This window comes from Panthera uncia (genome assembly GCF_023721935.1).
Source record: "Panthera uncia isolate 11264 chromosome D3 unlocalized genomic scaffold, Puncia_PCG_1.0 HiC_scaffold_8, whole genome shotgun sequence".
In the NCBI taxonomy this organism is placed as follows: domain Eukaryota; kingdom Metazoa; phylum Chordata; class Mammalia; order Carnivora; family Felidae; genus Panthera; species Panthera uncia.
In genome coordinates this window covers 76605849-76630066 of record NW_026057586.1, presented here as the reverse complement: position 1 = coordinate 76630066, position 24218 = coordinate 76605849, and the positions used below count along the sequence as shown (strand labels likewise).

The 24218-nt window shown below is 42.6% G+C and overlaps 1 pseudogene; it reads right to left on the bottom strand.

Moving 5' to 3' along the window:
- Positions 1 to 116: 116 nt before the first annotated feature.
- LOC125914352 (histone H3.3C-like) lies at positions 117 to 24003 on the bottom strand (annotated as a pseudogene).
- Positions 24004 to 24218: the final 215 nt, after the last annotated feature.

Here is a 24218-nt window from a genome sequence, read left to right as displayed (position 1 = left end):
TGGTACCTTTTGACTCCATGGGAAAAAAATATCTAACGTCCAGAACTACCAATAACTGGAAGAAGAGAATTTTTTTTTTTTTTAAAGAATGAAATGTTTTCTATCATAGTGGATTCTTAAGCATGTTCTCCACGTATGTGGCATGCTAGCTGCGTGGCTTTTGGCATAATTGTTACATGTTTGGCATGGGTAGCACGCAGGTTGGTGTCTTCAAAAAGGCCCACCAGAAGGCCTCACTTGCCTCCTATAAAGCACCAGTAGCTGTGCTTTGGAAGCACAGATCTGTTTTGAAGTCCTGAGCAATTTCTTGCACCAGATGCTGGAAAGGATGTTTGCAGAGCAGAAGTTCAGTGGACTTCTGATAATGTCTTATTTTGTGGAGTGCCACAGTACCAGGCCAGTTACGATGAGGTTTCTTCACCCCTCCAGTAGAGGGTGCACTCTTACGAGTGGCTTTTGTAGCTAGTTGCTTCCTTGGTGTTTTATCACCAGTAGATTTATAGGCAGACTGCTTTGTACAAGCCCTGGTGTAGAGACCTTACCCTCTTTTTTGTCTGGAGCTCAGTGAGCTAGAGGCGCTGGCATTAGGTAACCACGGCAGTGTGGTGGTGTCAGTTAACCGCTGTAATTTATTCTTAATGCTCCATAATATTCCGTTCTAGAATATATCACAATGTATTTCTTCATGCTGCTGATGGACATTTGGGTTGTTTCTGGTTTGGGGCTATTTTGAGGAGTGGATTTGCTGGATGATAGGGTATGTGTATGTTCAGCTATTTTAGATGATGCCAAACACTTTTCCAAAGTGAATGTATCAATTTTCATTACACTTATAGTGAAGGAGAATTGTAGTTACTCTGTTTCTTTAACAACACTTGATATTGTCATTTTAAAAGGATTAAACTATTTTGGCATGTATACAGTGGTGTCTTACTGAAATTTTCATTTGCATTTCCCTAATGAATAATGATATTGAGCACTTTGTATTTCCTGATTATATATTCTTTGTGAGGTGCCTGTTCAAGTTTTTTGCCCATTTAAAAAAACTGGGCTGTCTCTTTTGTCAATTTGTATATTTGTGTATATTCTGGCTATGAGGCTTTTGTAGTTTTGGGTATTGGAGATATCTTCCCCTACTCTGTTTGCCCCTTCATTTTCTTCTTGTTGAGGTGTTTTGTTTTGTTTTTTTAATTGTGGTAAAATACAAATATATATAATTTATTATTTTTACTGTTTTAAAGCATACAGTTGAGTGTCTTCATGTGCATTTATTATGTTGCTTAAGCATATCACCACCATCTGGTTCTAGAACTTGTCTTCACTCCAAGAGGAAATCTATTAAGCAGCCACTCCCCATTCTTCATCCCCCCCCCACTTCCCTGCCAATAACTAATCTACTTTCTGTCTGTATAGATTGTCTGTTTTGTACATTTCCTATAAATAGAATCATACAATATGTGACCTAGTGTGTCTGGCTGCTTTCACTTAGCATACTGGTTTTTAGGTTTATCTAAGTTGTAGCATGGATTAGTACTCAGTTCTTTTGTGAGTCATTAGGGAAATGTGAATCAAAACCATAAGGAGATACCATTGCACATCCACTTGGATGACCATAATAGAAAGAAAGAAAAACAAATAATGAAAGGGAAAAACAAGTGCTGGTGAGGATGTGAAGAAAGTGGAAACTTTGTATATTCCTGGTAGGCACAGCCACTGAGGAAAACAGTTTAGCAGTTCCTCAATATCTTGTTGGTGAATTTAATGGACAGAAGTTCCTAATTTTAATGACATCAAATTTAAGGATAATTTAAATTGGAAAGTGTCTTATAGGTCCTGTGGAAACAATCTTCACCTATCCTAGGTTTGTCTTTCAGAAACTTTATTGTTGTACCTCTACATTTAAGTCTACCATCCACCTGGAATTTATTATTGTATGTAATTTGTGAGGCAAGATGCTTCCCCCCACCCCAGTGTGGATTTCCATCAACTGAGTTTTCAAAAATAATGTCTTTCCCTACTGCACTTCAATAATGTCTCTCGTAAATCAGGGTTAAATCAGGGTAAATCAGGGTAAATCTTGGAGTGATGAAAAGTTCCAGAAACATATTATAGGTATGTTTCTGGACTCTGTATTCTCTTCCACTGAGCTCTTTGTTTCACCTTGCATCATTACCCCACTGTCTTAATTATTGTAGCTTTATCATAATTGTTTTCTAAAGTTTTTATTTATTTATTTAATCTCTACACCCAACTTGGTGCGTGAACTCACAAACCTGAGATCAGGAGTCATGGACTCTTCCAATCTTGACATCATCAAGATTGTCACGGATATTCTTGGACCCTTGTTATTTCCATGTAAATTATAGAATTAACATATCAATTCCAACAAAAAAAGAAACCTGTTGGGATTTTGACTGGGGTTTTGTTAAATCTGTAGCCTGATTTAGGGAGAATGACTTTACAATGTTGAGTCTTCTAATCCATGAACATTATTTATTTCTGCATTTATTTACGTCTCGTATCAGTCAGGGTTCAGTGAAGATACAGAAACCAGGCCAGTAATTTGAACAGGGGAAAGTTAATATGAAAATGTGTTAGCTAGTACAACTAGTAAAAAGGTGGGTAGCTAGTTCAGAGGGTACAGGGTAACTCTAAAGAGCACAGAAGAGGGGCGCCTGGGTGGCTCAGTCGGTTAAGCGGCCGACTTCGGCTCAGGTCACGATCTCGTGGTCCGTGAGTTTGAGCCCCGTGTCGGGCTCTGTGCTGACAGCTCAGAGCCTGGAGCCTGCTTCAGATTCTGTGTCTCCCTCTCTCTCTGCCCCTCCCCTATTCATGCTCTGTCTCTGTCTCAAAAATAAATAAACGTTAAAAAAAAAAATTAAAAAAAAAATAGCACAGAAGAGCGACTGGAGAAGGCAGTGAATAAGTGAACACACTTGGAAACTTAGAAGGACCCCCCCCTCCTCATTGCCAAGGCTGAGATTTGGACCCTTTGGAGGTGTGGCTGCCATGGAAACATACAGTCCATTAATGATGGAGAACAGGATGGTGTGGCTGCAGCCGACCTGCAGGAGTGGTTTTAACTGGGTAGAGGGAAGGAGGAGGAAGTTGCCAGAGGCATGGGCCGAACAGCTGGTTCTGCAGGACTTGAGATGTGGTGGGTAGCAGTGGTGGAAATGGGCATCCTTAACTCATTCCCAGCCTCAGAGAAGACATTTTCAATATGTCACCATTATGTATGATGGCTTTGGTTGTTTCGTAGCTATTCCTTATCAAAACTGACTTAGATTGTTAAAATTAAGCAATAAGTGAGTATTTGACTCTTTTCAAATGCTTTTCCTCAACTATTGAGAGGAACTTTTTTTTTTAATTTTTTTTTTTTTTTGGTCCTTTGTTCCATTAATATGGAGGGTCTTAGTGATTTCAGACATAAAACAAACTTTGTACTCTTGGGATAAACCAAAGTTGGTCACGATATAACATTCTTTTTATGTAAGTACTGCATTTGATTTCACAATATTTTGTTTAGGAGTTTTGTATCCGGGTATGTGAAAGAGATTGGACTGTAATTTTCTTTTCTTGTAATTTACTTGTCAGGTTTTGGTATCTGGGTGTTTGTAGCAAGGTCATGCTGACCTCAAAAAATGAATCGAGAAATGTTTCATCTTTTTTATATTTCCTAGTAGAGGTTGTGTATGTCAGTGTTACATCTTTTTTAAACGCTTGGAAGAATTCACCAGTGAAGATACCTGGGCCTGGAGATTTCTTTGTGGGAGTGTTAATTACAGATTCAATGTCTTTAATAGATACAGAAGTATTCAGATTTTTTATTTTTCTTTGTGTCAGTTTTGGTAGGGTGTATTCTTCTAGCTTGTATGGTCCCATCTAAATTGTCAAATTCTTTTGGCATAGTGTTGTTTATAGTACTCTATCCTTAATATTAAAGATGGTAAGATTAAAAATAATATTATCTTTTCAATGCCCATAAGATCTTACTTGGCACTTATCAATTTTTATTAGCCTTTTTGAAGAACCGATTTTGAGTTTTCTTGATTTTCTCTATTGTAAGTTTTCTTTTTATTTCATTGATTTTTGGTTTTATCTCCATTATTTTCTTCCTCCTAGTTTCTTGAGTTGATTTATTGTTCTTTTTTTAACTTCTTGAGATGGATATTTATATTATTGATTAACATCCTTGTTTCTTTTCTGGGAGATCCATTTCAAGCCTTAAGTGTTTAACAGGGCATTAGCTACTTTCCATACTTCCTGCTATCTTATTCCTAATAAAGTATTCCTAATTTCCTTTGTGATTTTTTTCCTTTTTAAAAAATATTCATTTTTGAGAGAGAGAGAGAGAGAGAGAGAGAGAGAGAGAGAGGGAGGGAGGGAGAGAGAGAGAATGAGGTGGGGGGCAGGGAGAGAGGGGGAGGGAGGATCCAAATGGGCTCTCTGCTGACACCAGAGGGCCTGATGTGAGGCTTGAACTCACAAACCCCGAGATCATGCCTTGAGCCGAAGTTGGAACTTAACTGATGGAGCCACCCAGGTGCCCCTTGTGACTTTTTTTCTTAATTTCTGAGCAGCCTTTAAAAGATTTTTAAGTTATCATTATTGATTCCTCCATAATTACATTGTAGTAAGAATATATATTCTGAATGATATTCATCTTTGCTATTTGTTTCCATTTGTCTTATGACCCAGTTTTCTAGTCATTTTGGGCCAATGTTCCGTGTGCACTAGAAAGAATGTGTCTTCTATTATCATTGGGTGCAGTGGATGTTTTCCACTGGCTTATCCCGTTTCATTAATCCTTTTTTTTTTTAAATCTTTATTTATTTTTGGGAGACAGAGAGAGTGCAAGCAGGGGAGGGGCAGAGAGAGACACACACACACACAGGATCCGAAGCAGGCTCCAGGCTCCGAGCTGTCAGCACAGAGCCCGCCGCGGGGCTCAAACCCACAGAGCGAGAATCATGACCTGGGTTGAAGTCAAATGTTCAACCAACTGAGCCACCCAGGTGCCCCCCCCCCACGTTTTTTTTAAAACTGTGTCCAGTCTCTTGCTAAACAGTCCAATGTCAAACAAGTCAAGTTCATTAATCATGTTGCTTAGATCTTTATACTCCTACCAATTTTTTTGTCTGCTTGTTCTATTAGCTCCTGAGAGAGGTTGTTAAAATATTCTACTATTATGGATTTGTCTACTTTTCTTTTTAGATTTTTGATTTGTATATTTTGAAAGTATGCTATTACGTGCTTACGAATATAAAATTGTTATATCTTCCTGGTGGATTAACCTTTTTACTGGAGTTTTCCTCTTTTTTTTTTTTTAATGTTTATTTATTTTTGAGACAGAGAGAGACAGAGCATGAATGGGGGAGGGTCAGAGAGAGGGAGACACAGAATCCGAAAGAGGCTCCAGGCTCTGAGCTGTCAGCACAGAGCCTGACACGGGGCTCAAACTCACGGACCGTGAGATCATGACCTGAGCCGAAGTCGGCCGCTTAACCAACTGAGCCACCCAGGCGCCCCTGGAGTTTTCCTCTTTATATCTAGTTATGCATCTTGCCTTCAAGTTCACTTGATTTGATATTAGTATAACTATATTGCCTTTCTTTTAGTTAGTGTTTTATTTTTTTTTCTTCCTTTTACTTTCAACCTTTTTGTGTCCTTATGTTTAGGGTGTATCTCATATGAGCAGCATATAACTGTTTCATTCTGATATAGTCTGACACAGTAGGTCTATTAATTGGAATATTTGGTCTATTTACATGTAATATAATCACTGATATATTTGGTTTTATATCTATAATACTACTATTCTTTCTATTTCTACTCCCCTTCCCCCTTTTTAATCTTAATTTGGACCAATCAAAAAAAACTTTTAAATTAAACCAGTTTTTCTTTTATTAACTTATTACTTATACCTTATTTTAGTAATTACTCTGGAAATTAAGACATTCCTTCTTTGTTTATTTGAGTCTAATGTAAATTAGTATTTTTACCACTTGCCAGAAATTCTAGGGCTTATTATACTCTAATTTATCTTCTTTCTGCCTTTTGTGTTTTTAATTGTATTCACTTAAATTTGCATGCACTTAAGAAACCATAGGATGGGCACCTGGGTGAGTCAGTTAGTTGAGTGTCCCCACTTTTGATTTTGGCTCAAGTCATGATCCCAGGGTTGTGGGATTGAGCCCTGCATCGGGCTCTGTGCTGAACCTGGAGCCTGTTTGAGATTCTCCCTCTCTCTCTCTCTCTCTCTCTCTGTCTCTCTGTCTCTGTCTCTCTGTCTCTCTGTCTCTCTCTCTAGCTCCCTCCCCCTCTCCCTCTGCCCCTTCCCTGCTCATGCTCACTCTCTCTAAAATAAATAAAGTGGAAAAAAATCCCACAGGGAATTCTTGTTAATATTTTCCATATTCATTTAGATTTACCTCATACATATTTTTTCTGTTGCTCATTAGTCTTTCCTACATTTCTGTCTGGGATCATATTCCTTTTGCCTATAGAGCCCTCTTTAGTATTGTTTATTTCACTTGTATCTTCTGGTGGCAAATTCTGTCCTTTTTAATGTATTTGAAAATATCTTTATTTCACTTTCCTCCTCGAAGGATGTGTAGAATTCACACACTTTCAGGATGTGTAGAATTCTAACTTGGACATCATCTCCTTTCATTGCCTTTTTGCTTCTATCAAGTCTGTTGAGAAGTCAGGTCTCGTATCGTTGCTTTCATTCTAGACTGCTTACCTAATACAGCACAAATGGGGGAAAATTGGCACAGTGTTTTTGGATCACTTCCCATTACTTCCTTTCCTGGGAAGGAATTGTTTTGGACCTTCAACTCCTAGCTGTTCTGACATCCCCGAATACTAGTTTTTGTCTCCTGCCCTCCTGAAGCATCCTAACCACTCTGATGGCTTCTATGCCTTTTAGCAGCTGCCCTCTGCCCTGCTTCTGAGCTTCTCTCCCCATGATGCTTAAGAGTCATCAGTGCCCCCAAGGGAAAAGGTGATGTGCCCAATGTCAGGTGCATCTCACTGAACTTCCTTTCTTTCCAGGATTTTTGTACAGCAAGTCTTGGAGGCACCCTGGGGCTTTCAAATAGAATTTTTGTGTGTTTGTGTTCGATCTGGCTTTTCTGGTTTTATGTGGTGGGAATGTTGGTCTGCTCTATTACTCCATCACAGGTGCACTTGAAGGTTCCATAATTGTTTTCTTCTGAATGCTTTCTCTTACACACTCTGCATTTTATTTATGGTTTCTCTTTTCTGCATGTTGCTTCCCAAGGCTGCTGGTCTTGCAAAACAGGCTGTGTGTTCAGTTAATTGGTGTCTCCCGTGGCTGTGCAACATGGTGGCCCTGCAGTTTACCCTGTAAAGCCCAGCATGACTTGGGCCCTAGCTTACCACCTCGGTGCCACTTTCTGTCCTGTCCCCATTAGGAAATATGCTTACAACCAGAATGGGCAAGAGAGAGAGAGATCTTCTTCAGGGAGGCCTTGCTTAATGCCTCAGCCAGGTGGTTTTAGAGAACTCTCATTAATGCCCTACATCATTTCTTTTTAGCTCTCCTCACAAATGTAATTTTCCATTGATTTGTGGGATTGGCTGAGTAATTTATCTTTTCCCCTCCAGAATGTGGTTGGAGCCATGAAGACAGTGACCTTGTCAGTGTCATTTACACGGTATCACCGGTGTCCATCATAGTGCCCAATACACATTTACTGAATTAACTTGAAGCTTGTAATGATAGGAGATGAGAAGGAGGGGATGAGAATTAACAGTCACTAAAGTTTGACTATTTATCACCTTATTTAGTTTTGACCTTACCTCCTGGAGGCAGACAGTGTTGCTGTCTTGCATTGAGTAAACCATGGCTCAGAAATTCTGTTATTTTCCTAAAGTCACATCTTTGCTAAGTGCCTGATCTAGAATTCAATCCCAGGACTTACTGGTTCAAAAGGAACCCCGACTCTGGATTGTTAAATACTTCTCAGCCTTCCATGCTTTTTGTATTTCTTTACTGACTTTTCAATCTTTATCTGATACTCATAGAATGCTAGGTTATGTCAAGGGCTTTTTTCTGAAAATATAGGAAAACATCAAGAAGAGAAGCTGACAGTTTTTTTCTGTTACTTCAAAAACAGAATGGCATGCCTTTTATATTTCCCTGGAAAGATTATGTGAGTCAATCTAGATTGGTGGGTAAACTTCCCTCAAATGGCCCACTTGAGGAGGAAACATTAATTTGTTTAACTTCAGTTACAAAGAAGTACCTAGAGTCATAGCAATAACTATTATTTATTGAGCACCTATTGTGTGCTATGCACTACAGTGGGCACAACCCATACCTTCTCTTCAATCACTAAAACAGCCCTGGAAAGTAGTTATTGTTATTTCATATTGTACAGATTTGGAAACTGAGACTCAGAGAAGTAAGGAAACTTGCCTTTACGAAGTTTTAGATCTAGAATTTGAACTCCTTTGTGGACTTCCATAAAGACTGCTTATCATTACATACGCTGCTCAAGGCATCAAGCCTGGAACACAGAAGGGCTTAATAAATGTTTGCTTTTTTCAGGTTAGTAATGATATGGTGAGCCTCTGAGGAAAAGGTCACAAAGTATTATAATGAAGCTTCCTTGTGTCTTGCCAGGGAATGTGAACAGCATCTCCAAATTGACCCCTTGGAAAGCCCCAAAGCTTCTGAGTCATGACAGCTTCCAAGTGTCAGGTAAGGATCATATTGGTCTGAACTGCAGGCTGTACTCTGCTATTTGCCACCAATATTTTCTGGTTGCAGATGTTATTGATCTGACAGTTTATTTCCCGAGACACATTAGTTCAAACTGATGTGATATGAAAGTCTCATCCTAAGGAAATTGGCCTTGTGAACGGTTATCCTCTGGGAAGAGCATGCTGCACTTATGACTTGACTAATATGATGAAGAAGCTGCAAATACAATTAGCAGGCCTGGTTGGTGATTCTCCAATAATGATGTTTGGGGTATATTATTGGTTTAGCTGTAATTGAGCTTAAGATGATCTGAAAAGCTCTAAACTGGTGTGAAAGTCATTCACAGCTTTGGCTCACTGTAATGTTCATGCACGAGAGCGGGGAGGGGGGCTGCTGATGACATTTGGGTGTGCAGAGACTGGGGGGTGCATCCCTGGACAACTGTGGCTTGTCTTTCAAATTCTGTTTTCTTTTAGTCTATCACTAGTAAGATGAAGACTTCTTCATAATCTTCTGCCCACTCCCAAATCCCATCCCCATCCTTATCATTTGGAACTTACTACATATTTTCTAACTCTTTTCTTTCTCATGCAAGTATAATTTGTCTGGTGTACATTAAAGTCATCTTTATTAGTCAAGATAGTTAACCTTAGCTGCCATAATAGACAAGACCAAGTGGTTGAGCATCACGAGAGTATATTTCTTGGTAAGAGAAAGCCTTGGTCATGGGTTGGGGAAGGCTATCCTCCATCTGGTGACTCAGGAATCTAGATTCCTTCCCTGCATCATCTCAACATGTATTTGTTGGGAGACAATTCTCCCTGGATTTCTTGGGTTCTCAAATGGTCTTTGTTTAGGAATGATTGAATAGCAAACCAAAGGTAGAGACCTTCTCTCTTCCTGGAGACATCCCAGGATGAGTAAGTTCTGTCCTCTTCCTGGAAGATATTTGCTTATATTCGGAGGTGGTAAACCTAGAGATAAGCTCCATGTGCCAGAGACATTTACTTCCTTTGCAGGGTAAGGAGTAATCTCTCTCCAGAGAGGAGGACAGGCAGGTTACCAGCAGCTTGATAGAAACTCAGAGTCAAAACTCAGATAGAAACCCGAAGTTCAGTGTTCTTCTCCAGTGGTGCAGTAATCCAAGTACAGCAAGGTCACACTGCCCACTCCATGCTGTTATCCAGTGTCATAAAGACACATTCTCCTCTTTTCCCATCCAAACCCCTTTCACAAGGGGCTGTAATGGGCGCCAAGTAGTTCCGTGTTGCAACAGAGAATTATAATGCAGTTGATGGGTAAAGAAGGGGCCAGTTACAGGTCAGCTAATGGTGAGGGGACCCACTTGAGAGTTTCTTCTCTGAGTTATTAGACATTGTTAAAATTAATACTTGGCTGCTCTATGATTATCAATGTAACTCTTCAACAGTGAATGCGGATATAATACTATGCCAAATCCATTATTTAAAGGATGTCTATATTGAACCATAAAGTGCAAAAGATTTCTTAGTAAGCTCATCCAAGTCCACAAATATTTTTTGTGTGCCTGTTTCATGCTGGGCACCAGAGCTAGACTGCATCTGAATGAGACAATATTGCTGTCTTCGAGAAGTCTATGGCTTAGTGAAGAACTCCTTGTCTTAACTACCATGCAGAGTCAAATTTTCTTACATTAGGCTAGGTTAAAGGAATATACATCTGTTATTAAATCTACCCTGATTCCTGCATTTAATGGTTATGGTTACCTGCCTAATTTCTGTAAATATTCCTTTACTTTCCAGCTCTGTTCCTCAATCCTCTCCCATTCTATTTACTTGGGCTCTACAAGCTCCTTAATAATTGAGTAGGGGCTAAGGCGCCTGGGTGGCTCAATTGGTTAAGCGTCCAACTTCAGCACAGTTCGTGATCTCATGGTTTGTGAGTTTGAGCCCCACATTGGGCTCTCTGCTGTCAGCACGGAGCCACTTTGGATGTTCTGTCTCCCTTTCCCTGCTCCTTCCCCCCCACTTCAAAAATAAATAAACATTAAAAAAAATAAGTAGGGGGCATGCATGTCAAGACTTCTTTGGTTGCAAGTGATAGAAACTCAACTCCCAACTGGCTCAAGCCACAAAAGCGGATTTTAGTGGGTTCTGTGAGTGAACTGTCAAAGGGAGCTCTAGGTGCAGCAGGATCCAGAGGCTCAGATGATTTCAGGACTCAGTCTTTCTCTTTCCATTTCTCTTTTATGTTTTCTTCTGTGTTGACCTTTTCCACATGGTGACCACAGCAGCTCCATTCCACATTGTCTTTGCAACACACACCTTGAAGATGAAGAAATTCTCTGTACTTAAGTTTAAAAAAATGTCTAGGATTGAATCAATCATTCTGATTAGGGGGAGGAGAGTTTTCTGGCCAGATCTCGGTTACAAGTTGTTATGGCTGAATTGTGACTCCCCCAAATTCATATGTTGAGATCCTGAGCCCTAGGACCTCTTAAGGTGAATGTATTTGGAGACAGGGCCTTTAAAGAGGTAATTAAGGTTAAAGGAGGTCATATGAGTGGGCCCTAATCCAGCATGACTGGAGTCCTCATTAGAAGAGGAAATTATGACACAGACCCACAGAGGGTAGTCCCCACGAAGACACAGGGAGAGGAAGTATATCAGCAAGTCAGGGAGAGAAGTCTCAGGAGAGCTCAGCCCTGCCACTGCCGTGACCTCAGACTTCCAAAACCATGAGAAAGTCTCTGTTGTTAAGCTACCTAGTCTATGCAGCCCTAGAAAATTCATACAGATTCAGCCTTGAACTCACGGTGGATTTATTTAGTACCCCTTGAACCACTCTAGAGAGGAGGAGTGGTTACTCAAAGGAAACCCAAAGAACTATTACTACAGGGAAGAGTAATGAACATTTGGTAGGGGAAAAAAAAGGATTGTCTACCACTGGGTCAAATTCATAATTTTTGGACATATGTGATGTGTCAGGCCTTAGAAGCACCTCATACCTAACAAAACAACCCCATGAGATAGATGCTATTATTTTCCTCATTTTACAGATGAGAAAACTGAGGTCCACACAGGCGAAGTGCATTTATCCAAGAACACGCAATTAGCAGGGAACAGAACCAAGACTGATATCCATGTTTGTCTAGCTGCAAAACCTCAGCTTTTTATCACTATGCTGGAGAGCCAGTGACCACTAGATCCTCCTGCTTTTCTATTTCCAAGACTGAAAAACTCTGGCTTGAGGCATGGGAAGGAAGTACGTTAATATGTTAATTAAGGAAAATTCACAGTCTGCAGAATTCACGAGTCCATTTTCGGAACTTTTTCTGATCTGGGTGAGCCTTTGACCCATTCCAGTTAATTAACATTGCAGAACATGAAGTAATTGCTGTTGTTCCTCAAAATTGGGGGCAGAAAAACACCCAGCGGCCTGGGCCCACCCCAGCCCTGACTCCTGAGGCTAAGGATCAGAACGCCAAAGTCTCACAAGAGGACACAGTCAAGAAATTCCTCAGTTCATCTGCTTCTCCACTCCTGTGTGTTCATGACGTGTTCTGTTCTGCGATTAGCAAGGCAAGCCTGCTATCTGAATTGGGGGCATAAAGTCTACCACTGAGTAAGAGATCTGTCCTGAATTTTACAAATAGGATTTCTAGTTTGAAATGCAGGCTAATATTTGAATGTTTCATTAGGAAACAGATTCAGAACGTATGAGACTAATACATGGTCATCGTATTTTTTCCATGTAGTTCTGATAGTTCTGTTGAAACCAATGGTGACCCAAACTTGTAAATCCTGCTGGTCTTTGTTAGGACTCTGTGGGTACAAGAAAGGGCAATCCATTCAAGCCAGTTCACAAATAGAATTCAGGGGTCTTTGTCACTGTGTGTCTATCATCTGAGTCCATGAGATGATGAAGTTGTGCAGAAAAGCAGAAGTTTGTCATTTCATTTTTTTTCAATAATTATACAATTTCAGTTATTAACACTTTTTTAATGATTAAGTTATCATCCTTAGCATGAATCCTTTTCTGCCATGGCAGCTTCCTGGTGGTTCAGTCTCTGTGAAGGAGACTCCCTGAATTTTGAATGCCCTTGAATGGATTGCTGGTCCTTCCAACCAAGAAATACTGTCAAAGAGAATCAGTCTTTCACCAAATGTCTGACCCTGGTGCATATGCAGTGTAATCCAGCAGCAAGTGGTCAATTGAAAATCTTGCCCAAGATGCGGGATTCCTGATCAAAGTGGTGCTGAGACATGCTTAAAGAACAGAAGAATCACAGACGACCCGAGAGAATCAGGTGGTCTTAGAGCCATATTCAGCTGGACCTCCCAGGGTCCACCACACCGGCTGTTGTGGCCACTGTTCTGGTCGGTTGATGCCTGTATCACACTGGTTATTCGATATTTTGAATATCATATCAACCCCAAAAGAGTTAACAGTTGAAGAAAAAAAAAAAAAAACGACAAGGAAAGTGACTCGGTGAGCACTTCAAAAGAGAAAGATTTAAATATCAAAAGATTCTAGCAGGCCTTAGGAAAAAATTGGTGAAGCCCTTGAATATTTTTTAAATGACCTTTTTGCTATCATACTGTGAAAACCAAACCTGAAGTGAAGGATTTTGTCACAAAAATTACACGAAAAAAACTCACTACTTAATACATTTTTTGTTCTTCACAAGAATTCATGCATAGTTGAAATGGTAGCCTAAATTTTGTTATGTTGGTAAGCTCAGTTTCGTTTTTCAAGCTAAAGTTCCAAATCAAAGCCCTTTTTTCTCCCATGATTTGCTATGAAAATTTGGGCTCAGTATTAAGTGAGTCATTCTACAGGTCTTCTAAGACCAGGATCGATTTTCTTCTGGGGGTGGAGGGCAGGGAGGGTCCCCCCTGTCTCTCATGGAGCTGCACAGTCTTCCCTTATGCTTCTTGCCATGATGACTCCATTTCCCTGCTTGTTGTCACATCCGTGTTCCCTGCTCACTCATGGTGTACCTGCTAAGTTAGCCATGTTTTATGCCACGCGTCGTCTTTTCCCAACCATCGGTTATTAGACTGGTGGTGGCCCATGACGCAGGGGTAGCTGTTCCGTAGCCTGGCCAAGGATGTAGACTTTATAAAAAGGACATGAGGTATACTAACCAGATTCACTCTCAGGAATCTCTAAGGAATATAGTCAGATTTAGTCAGATACCATGATGACCCGATAGTAAATCGACACAACATAGAATCCCTGAGGTCATGATGGGCCAAATGCAAGCTTCAGGAGCAAGAGTGAGTCATCCAGCAGGACAAAGGTGATAACTCAGATTCCAGACTCCTCACCTAATGGTCTTCCACCATGTCATGTACACTGGGCAGCTATTTGTCCTTCTTGTGGTAACAGTACCCCACATTTTCTCAGTCCATACAATTTGGGTCGAACTGATCCCGTCAGATCTAGAGTCGTCATGTGACCCAGGCCCTGGCCAGGCAGCTCATTATGTGCCCTCAGCCATAAGGATTGGTTAAGGGATGGGCACATTGCCCAACTTGGGCCAGTAACATTGAGGAGAAGGACCTCTGGGTAAAGAGTTAGGGAAAGCACACCCAGCAAGATGTGCACCTGAAGCTGCTTGCAACTCTCTTGTTGAGAAATGAAGCAGCCTGCAGGAGATCAGGCAGGTCCTGCTGACGATGTTTGAGCTGCTGGATCCTGCCATGCCTGAAACTGGAAAGACTCCCTCAGACTCCCAGCCAGCATTTCTCCTGTTTGCTAAGCTAGTTTAAATTGGGTTTTATGTCACTTGTTACCAAAACAGCCATAGCTGACACAACATGCTTATTTGATTATGATAACAGTGATCCCTGGTAACCACTTCAAGGTACTGTTCCAGCTCTCATCGCAACTGATTCTTTCAGCAACGCTGTGAGGCACACAGGGCAAGGATCTTGATGAAGATTGATGCCAGGTGTAGGGGGCCACAGCAATGTTTTCTCGAGTGCTTGGAAAGTATAGGGAGTGAAGATTGCTTTTTGAGAGTGACACCATGAAGTCAATATATTATAGATCGAAGCAGAGCAATGCAAAGTCATGTTAAAGAGATAGGATGGCTAGGCCAGCAAGACTTGTCTGTCATGTGATTGAACTTATTAACATATTTTAAAGAAAGGCTGTGTCCATCACGATCTGCCACAGAAGCCTGGAGGACGGAGTTGCAAACGCCAACCTTGAATGCAATCACTACAGCTTGTTTCAGTGGAGAGTGAGTCTTGATCTTTGAATATCTCTTGTTCCAGGGGCAAGGCTAGGTTTAGAGAACTGCTTTCAGCTGCAAGTTGTGGAAAATCAGAGTGATAACTATGGTCAATTAAAGGTGGCTGAAACTTCCTTTCCATCCTCCCATTAAGAGGCAGGGTCTCTTTCCCCTTGAATCCAGGCTCACCCGGTGACTTGTTTCAAAAAGACGGAATGAAGTAGAAGTGGTATCGTGTAATTTCCAAATGCTCAGCTGTGAAAGATCTGCAGCTTCTACTTTGCACACTTGGAAGACTCCCTTTTGGAGCCCAGCTGCCACGCTGTGGAAAACCCAAGCCATAGAGAGAGAGGCTGAGCTGTTAGCCGACTGCCAGTCATGCAAACGGGCTGCTTTGAGCATTCCTTCCAGTTGAACCTCCAGACGATTGCCGCCACAGTCAGCCCCAAATGGAGTAGAATAACCACCCTGCTGAGGCTGGTCAACTCACAGAATCACGACAAGTAATAAATGGTGGTTGTTTTAAGCCACTAACTTTTGGGGTGATTTGTAATAGTGCAACAGATAACTGAAACAATAATGGCTTAAGCAATAAAGACATTTAATGAACTTCCTTAATAGAAATTCTGGATGTAGGAAGTTTCAGTTTTGGTGTAGTAGGTCAACAGCATTGTCAATGATCTAACTCTCTTTCTTCCTTTTTATTCTATAATCCTTAGTAAATTGGCTTTTCATCTTCCTCATGGATACAAGATGGCTGCTACAGCCCCAAATATCACATCCACATTTAAAGCAGAAAGAGGGGGAAAGAGTTAGTACTTGTGAGCTCTTCTCTTGCCTCTGTACCTTCACTAAGAAGCCAGATACCTTTCCAGAAGCCCCCCAGATGTCTTACCATTATGTCTCATTAGCCAGAGTTGATTACCCTTAGTTCCAAGGAAAGTGAATGTATGTTTATCCAATCTCTGTAGTGTGAAACAGCCATGGGGAAGGAGGTTGACAGTGGCCTTTTGGCAGCAACCAAAAATCTTTACCACAAGATAGATACAGATATTGTTGCCAATCGACTTGTGATAGTGATGATTCCATCTGAATTATCCTTTCCATGAGATGCTTGTTTCCAGCCATTTCAGTCTATTGCCACTAAAGACTAAATGAATGCATCCATCTCTCCTTGTCCCAATTTTATTCATCAAGAAACCATATTCTTATTTATTTCCCCAGCCTGGTCTTCTTACCAGGAGAGAAAATACTGGTTGCATAGCTTTTCAGAACCAATCTCTACAATAGTAATCTCTCTTTGCAAATGAATACGTTGTCATCTGGTTTATACATCAGTCTCAAAGTGTGGCTAATGTGAGTCTAACCCAGAGGGATGATACCTCTCTCGGTGTGTTGAAAGAGCCAGGTTTCCATTGTTTGTAAGGATCTGGATACAATCACTTAACCTTCATGCTATCACATGAATCTCTTTGGGAGGCAGCTTGATGATGAGGACAGCTTCTGATGAGGACACAACTGACACCTGAGCAAAGATATCTGGAATTGTTACAGAGATGAGAACGAATATGGCTGAGTGGTCATTGGTTCTGCTCCCTACAGAAACACAGAAACCCTGGTGACTTCAGGCTGATGGAGATGTTGAGCTCACCACCCTGATTTTATGATTCTATGCTGAATTAAAGCAATCTGTCTCATTAGCCCCAAAAGATCAGTGTCATGGTTAAGAACATCATCAGCTCAAGTGTGCCTATTAGCTCTACCTCATATCGACTGTGTGACCTTGGGCAAATGTTTTCCCCTCTTTGAGCCTCAGTTTCTTTATCTGTAAAATGGAGACAATATTCAAGCCTTTACCTTGCAAGGCTGCCATAATAATTGACAGATGCGATGTATGCAAAGTGCTTGGCGTAGTATCTGGTTGGACATGGTCCTCACCAAGCAATAGCTATTTTTATTTTTACAGATCTTATGTCCAAACTGGAGGTTAGAAAACCTGGTTATGCACAGCCATGCTGTCTTCATGCTTAAAGGCCGTTTTCATATACTCAGTAATGGTTCAGGGGGTGACAGTGGTACCCAAACCACCATGGTTGCATTGAATTGGATAAAGAAAAGATATGTAAGATGTGCTCCCTAGGCTCAGAGAAGTTCTAATGTGGTTGGAGAGGCAATATATAAAAACATGGTGGGGCACCTGAGTGGCTCAGTCAGTTAAACCTCTGACTTTGGCTCAGGTCATGATCTCATGGTTCATAGTTCAAGCCCCATGTCGGGCTCTGTGCTGACAGCTCAGAGCCTGGAGCCTGCTTTGGATTCTGTGTCTCCTTCTCACTGCCCTTCCTCTGCTCATACTCTCTCTCTCACACAAATAAATAAAACATTACAAATTTTTGATAAAAACATGAAATGGTTAAGTACCATGTGCAACATACCAAGATGAGGGGGTAGCCCTGAGTGCAATAAAGGCTGAATCTGTCTTGCTCCTCCTGTCGTGGTATAAGTGGAAATAGCAGCGGACTTGGAATCAGACAGCTTTCCGTGGACACACCCCACCCCAGGCTTGGTTTGATACCACCCACTGACCTAGGATATCAGCAGTACTCACCACTGAAATGTAATTGTTCACTTGTTCAGTCTCTCCTGTTAAACTGGGAGCGATGGAGGACGTTCATTCATTCATTTACTAATTGATTAAGCAAGTATTTACTGGGTATCTGCTATGTGCCAAGAACTGTTCCAGGAAATGAGAACAAGACAGCCATTACCTGTATCCTTGAACACCTCATGGAAAGCTGCACAGAGAGACAAGAGACAAGCAAATATGTGGTTATATACAATGTTGGGTGGTGGTAAGCACTGGGAAAAAATAGAAAGCAGGATAAAGGGTGTTGTAGACATGGAGATGTACCACCCACGTCTCCCATCGAGGAAGGACTTGCTGAGCAGCTGCAGGAAGAGTGGTCAGCAGACAGCCCCCACCTGTTCCTCCTCAGGGTCTGCCTGAGCTGCAGAGAGCCACCTTGCCCAAGCTCACACATTTCCCAGGGCAACCTGCATCCCATGCCTCAGTGAGGTGTGTGTGGGGTCCAAAGGCCTGGCCATTGCCTCCTGACTCCAGACGCACTGGTGGGCGATATTGCTCGCAGAGCTTGTCGCCCGGGTGGATGAAGCTATGTTGAACTGATGTCATAGTTTCTCTTCCGTCTTTTATCCACACCTGCTTTCCCCTCTACACGACACACTCCATCTCTGTGTTTGCTTTAGGAGAATCCAACACGTGACAAGGTGATGGAGTGTCATGGCAGGGGAGGGGCTTGCAAATTTGGATAAGGTGAGTAGGGAAGTCCTGTCTGAGAAGGTGACATTTGAGCAGAGGCAGGAGGTTGAGGGGTCAGCTGTGTAAAAATCTAGAGGAACAGTGTTTCAGGCAGAAGGAACAGCAAGTCAGAAGCCCTGAGATAGGAATATACTTGGCACATTTGCGCATCATCAGCAAGGCAGGCTTGTGGGCTGGAGCCCAGTCATAAGGACAGCCATTGATAATGCTGCAGGAGAGGCAGTCAGCAGTCCCATACTGCTGTCCCATAGAGATGTGGGGACATCTCTACTGTGTGTCCCTAGTGCCAGTACATAGTAGGTCCTGAATAAATGTCTATCGAGCCTAACTGGGCTGTCATTCCAGCTCCTCTCCTCTCTCCATGTGTGATCTGGGACAAGTAGTTACTCAACCTTTTTGTGCCTCAGTTTCCCTGCCTGTAATCAGTGGCAAAGGCGGGACCCTTGAGCTCTGGTTTAGAGCTTTTGTTACCATACCGTTTTCTCTTCTTACATTCCCTTCTTCTCTCTCCTCTCTTCCTCCAGGGATCTGGAGCACACCTGGTCCCACCCCCAGCTTCTCAACAGATGGCTCCCACTAGAAGGGCGGTTGCTCTTGGCAGCTCGTCCCCATATCCCAGAGCCCCTGAGCTCAGAAGCAGCCATACCGGGGTGGTGGGTGGGTGGTGGCAGAGTCGAGAGAGAGTTAGATTTCTCTCCTCTGATAATAAATAAACCCTATTAAGGCGTCCTCGCACCCGTGGGGCAGGGTGCTCCTTTGGTGGGCCTTATTGCTTTGATAAAAGCCGCAATATCTGAAAATTGTCTCCGGCACCCGAGAACTCCCATTTTATGACTTGCACGTGCCTGGGATAAATTGCTTTTGCTGCTTTGTTATATATAATTCAGGTCCTTATGGATGCTAGTGGGATGCATAGTGCTCTCCTGTAATGATTTATTCATTTGGGAGAAGCAGAGTGCACCCACTGGGTTCTGCCCAGCCCGTCTGACATCTCGAAGGGTTGGCACTGCAGGCACGTGTTGGATTCGTCTTCAGAGAGAGGAGCTGATTTGGGCTGTTTGGCTTTCCTGGAAAGCAGACCTGGCTGTGTGAGGACCCCTTGTCAGAATGAAGCTTCCTCTAAGGACGTGGCTGGCTGAGCTAGGGGCTTTGCGGGGGTAATTTCAAGCTTCCTCACCACTACCGTGGGGATATACTCATATGCTCACTTTACAGATGAGGAAGCAAGGTCAGGGAACTTATGTGACTTGCCCCAGGTCGCTGGCCAAGCAGGTGAAGGTCTTTTCCTAACAGATGGGTCAGCCTTCATTTTGCCCACTTGTGCCTGAGCCAGGTGCTTAACACACGCGGATTCATATCCTCTGCAGCATCCATCTGTGGGATACAAGCGATCCACTTCCCCATTTTATAAATGGGGAGGGGACTGACTAGTTTACCCCCTAGAAATGGAAAGTCTGGGATTTTAACATAAGTCAACATTCATTCATTCATTCATTCACCATTCATTCATTTATCCCTCTGTGCCTCAGTTCCCTCATTTGTCAGTTGTGAGGAATATCAGTACTTACCTTGTGGGGTCATTGTGAGGATTAAATGAGGTATGGGGAAAACGAGTTCTCATGCGCAAAACGCATTGAACAGTGTCTGGCCCACAGACAGATGGGCAGTAAATTTTAGCTGCAATGGTAAAGATTTTATTCACTTATTCTTTCATTCCACAAGTGTTCTTAAGTAGCCCACTGTCTGCAGGATGTCTCCTAGATGCCCTGCGCGCACGGGCTTGTTTTTGATCTCACCATTATCTGCATCTCACAGATGGGGAAATGGCTCAGAGACATGAACAGTTTGGTGGTGCTCCCCAAGAGGGAGGTGAGTGAGTTTTAATTTCCAAAATAGGTCAGCATGCATTCGTTCGTGTATTTTGTGTGGGCTAGGCACTCCGTGTATTTCTGTTGACTTACATGCATGAATGAATACAAGGATGGATCAGCTTGGTTCCTGTCCTCAAGACACGAATGATCTTTTGTGTAGGATATAGGCAAGTAACCAGGAAATGACTGTATTTGGTGAATTTGAAGATGCACGTTTTTTTGTTTTTTGGTTTTCTTTTTCACATATTAACCTCTCTGAGGTCTAGATGGATCTTAAGTTCAATGGTGTGAAATCACTGTTGACCAGCAGCAGTCAGGGTGAGGTGAGCCTTGCCTGGAGATAGCAGTGGGGCTATATCTTTTAAGAATTCTTGTATCTCTTATGTGCTTAATGGCACAGAGGATGATATCTTACAGGAGAACATGGACTTTGGCAACCATGATTGAAAAAAAAATGATTTAGAAGGTCTGGACTTTATATTGAAGACATTTTTTTTGAATATTTTAGCCAATATACTTTGCTTCTGTTTTTTTTTTTAAGTATCTGCCAGTGTGATATGTGATAAAACATTCATGTCTCAATAAGTCTAAAAGCACTTTTTAAAAGAGTAGAAAGAAAGGTTCTCAGTGATAAGAAAGCACTATGACTCTTAGGTATAGACCCAAGAGAAATGAAAACGTGTCTGCATAGAGGCATGTACACCAATGTTTATAAACAGCATTATTCACAATCAACTCCCATGTCCATCAACTGATGAATGGATAAATAAAATGTGCTCTCTCCCTACAATGGAGTATTATTTTGCCCACAAAAAGGAATAAAGTACTGGTACCTGCTATAGTGTGGAGGACCCTTGAAAATGTTATGCTCAGTGAAAGAAACCAGCCATGTAAGCCAACATATTATATGGTTCCTTTCATATCAAAAATAGAGAATAGAGAAATAGAATAGAGAAACAGAGAAATCTGTAGAGACAGAAAGAAGATTAGTGGTTGCTTATGACCAGATAGGGGTGAAGGGGTAGAGGGAAGGGGGTGCTAGCTAATGGGTTTCCTTTAGAGGTGATGAAAATGATCTAACATCCACTGTGGTGATGTTCGCACAGGTGTGTGACTGTCCTAAAACCCATTGAATTGTACACCTTCAGTGGGCTACTTGTATGGCATGTGAATTATATCTTAGCAAAGCTGTTAATGAGGAAAAGGGAAAAGCATTGTGCCACAGTCTTTTGTAGGGTTGCACACAATGATGATGGTGGCTTAGATTTGTTGAAATGTGGTATAACATCATGTGGTCAGTGTTATATCGGGGGGTTGAGTTGGGGCTGTGGAGGTGCTGAGAAGGCAGCTGGGCTCAGCTGGGAGAGCAGGGAAGGCCTCCTGTGGGCGGTGGTGGTGGTGGTGGTGGTGATGCCAGCACCAAGCCTGTGAGGATAACTAGGGGAGAGGAGGCAGTGATCCAGGCACATACAATGGCTGGGAGGTGGGACTCCATCCTTTTCTTCAGGGATATGGCTTTTTCCCAGTGCAGATGCCTGTCCCCGACCCCTGGGGCTGGGAGGGTCATAGAGGTGAGTAAGTTGTGGTCTGTGCTTTCCAGGCATTTATGTTCTGGCACTGAAGATAAAGCACATACACCCAGTCTCCCTGGTCACCCTCAGTAAATGGCTCATCAGCATGTTCAGGGAAGAATAGAGAGAAGGTGGCTGGAGAGTCCCTTCTCACTGAGATTTTATTTATTTACATTTTTTATTTTATTTTAGAGAGAGCACATGAGCAGGGGAGAGGGGCAGAGAGAGAGAGAGAGAGAGAGAGAGAGAGAGAATCTTAAGTAGGTTCCACACTCAGCTCAGAGCCCAGTGTGGGGCTCGATCCCATAACCCTGGCATTGTGACTTTAGCTGAAACCAAGAGTTGGATGCTCAACTGACTGAGCCACCCAGGAGCCCCTGGCTGAGGTTTTAAAATAAGGAGGAGTGGTAAAGGCAGACCATTTCCACGCTGCTGGTGGGAGAGTAAGTGACACAGCCTTTCCAGAGGGGAGGTAATTTGGTAGGGGGCTTACCTTTCCACCCAGCTATCTCACAACGAGGCATTTATCTTAAGGAAATGGGCTTTCTGACCCCTCAGTTATCTATTCACAAGAGTGTTCTTTTTAAAAAAATTTTTCTGGGGCGCCTGGGTGGCTCAGTCGGTTAAGCGTCCGACTTTGGCCCAGGTCATGATCTCACGGTTTGTGGGTTCGAGCCCCGCATCGGGCTCTGTGCTGACAGCTTGGAGCCTGGAGCCTGCTTCGGAGTCTGTGTCTCCCTCTCTCTCTCTGCACCTCCCCAGCTCATGCTCACTCTCTGTCTCTGTCAAAAATAAATAAACTTAAAAAAAAAATTAAAAAAAATTTTTTCTTAATGTTTATTCTTTTTGAGAGACAGAGTGTGAGCGGGGGAGGGGCAGAGAGAGAGAGGGAGACACAGAATCTGAAGCAGGCCCCAGGCTCTGAGCTGTCAGCACAGAGCCCGACACGGGGCCCAAACACACGAACCGCGAGATCATGACGTGAGCCCAAGTTGGACGTTTAACCGACTGAGCCACCCAGGCTCCCACAAGGATGTTCTTAAACCCAGCTGTATACTGAATAGCAAAACACATTATCAATCTGGATTTATAATGGGGGGCCCCCCGACTCAAGACACAGCAACCCCTTCATCCCAAGGCTGGCAAATGTGCTGGTAAAGGGCAGACCTGGATGTCAGACGCACCTGTGTTGAGGACAGGGCTGTATCCTGACCTTGGGCAAAGCCTCAGTTTCCTGTGTGTAAAATGAGGATGATGATAATAGAATTTACCTCTTAGGGATGAAATGAGGATTAAAGTCTCAAAAACATGAGAAGCGCTTAGAATGGTGTGCAGGGAATGAATTCTGGCATTATCAATTATCATGTTATTATGGAGCTAGTAAAACAGATGTACTTGAAGTCTATTAATGACACTGGAAGATAGTCAAGATCAGTTACTAAGTGAAAAAAGGCAGTCGAGAAGGGACTCCATTTGTGTGTGTGTGTGTGTATAATTTATTTCTTATATATCTATAATTTATTTTTTCTTCTTGATGCTTTAAAAACTTTCCTAAAATTTCAACTTTATTATTTTTTTTTAGTTTATTTATTTATTTTGAGAGAGGGAGAGAGCACGAGCAGGGGAGGGGTGGAGAGAGACACAGAATCCCAAGCAGGCTTCACAGAGTCAGTGCAGTGCCCGACGTGGGCCTTGAACTCACGAACTGTAAGAACATGACCTGAGCTGAAATCAAGAGTCGGAAGCTGAATGGACTGAGCTACCCTCGTGCCCAGGTTTCCTAAAATTTTTAAAGAGACCTGGAAGACGCATATGTCACTGCAAGAGCTCAGAGCACCTCCCAGCCCATCATCCACTGGCCCGTGGGAACCCTTTCTGGGGGCTTCCCCAAGCAACAGGGCTCCAACCTGTAGCTGTTTGGCTGTGACACGGAACGAACGCAGTGCAGGCTGCTGGGTCTAAAAACAGGCAGAAGGAGTCGAGTCTGATGCTCTGGCTCTTCTGGTTCTGATGTGGCTCCGTGGTCGACAGAGATCAAACACTGTTTAAAACCAGGCAGGGTTTTCTTTTGTCCCCAGCAGATCTAGACTTCTCGGTTCACTGGCAGGGATAGAAGACCCTGAGCTCACCGTTCTGGACCTCTTGCCGGAGATTTCCAGTACTCTTGGGGAATCCCATCCCTGGGGGCTGTGGTGCCACTGAGCCTCCCCTAGTTTGGCCCACAGCCTCCGCTCTGGGAGACAGCGCTGCTCACAAGTCATGCGATCAACCGAGCTGCCAGTGGCCCCAGGAGGCCAGTTTCACTTCCAAAATGCCAAGGGAGGGCCCACACCTGTTGAGTTCCTTCACTGCCAGCCTGAGCCACTCTGTCCGTTTTTTCTTTAGTGTGTGTGTGTGTGTGTGTGTGTGTGTGTGTGTGTGTGTGTGTGTGGTTTATATATTTATTAGGGTTAAAATTTGTGCATTACTGAAATAT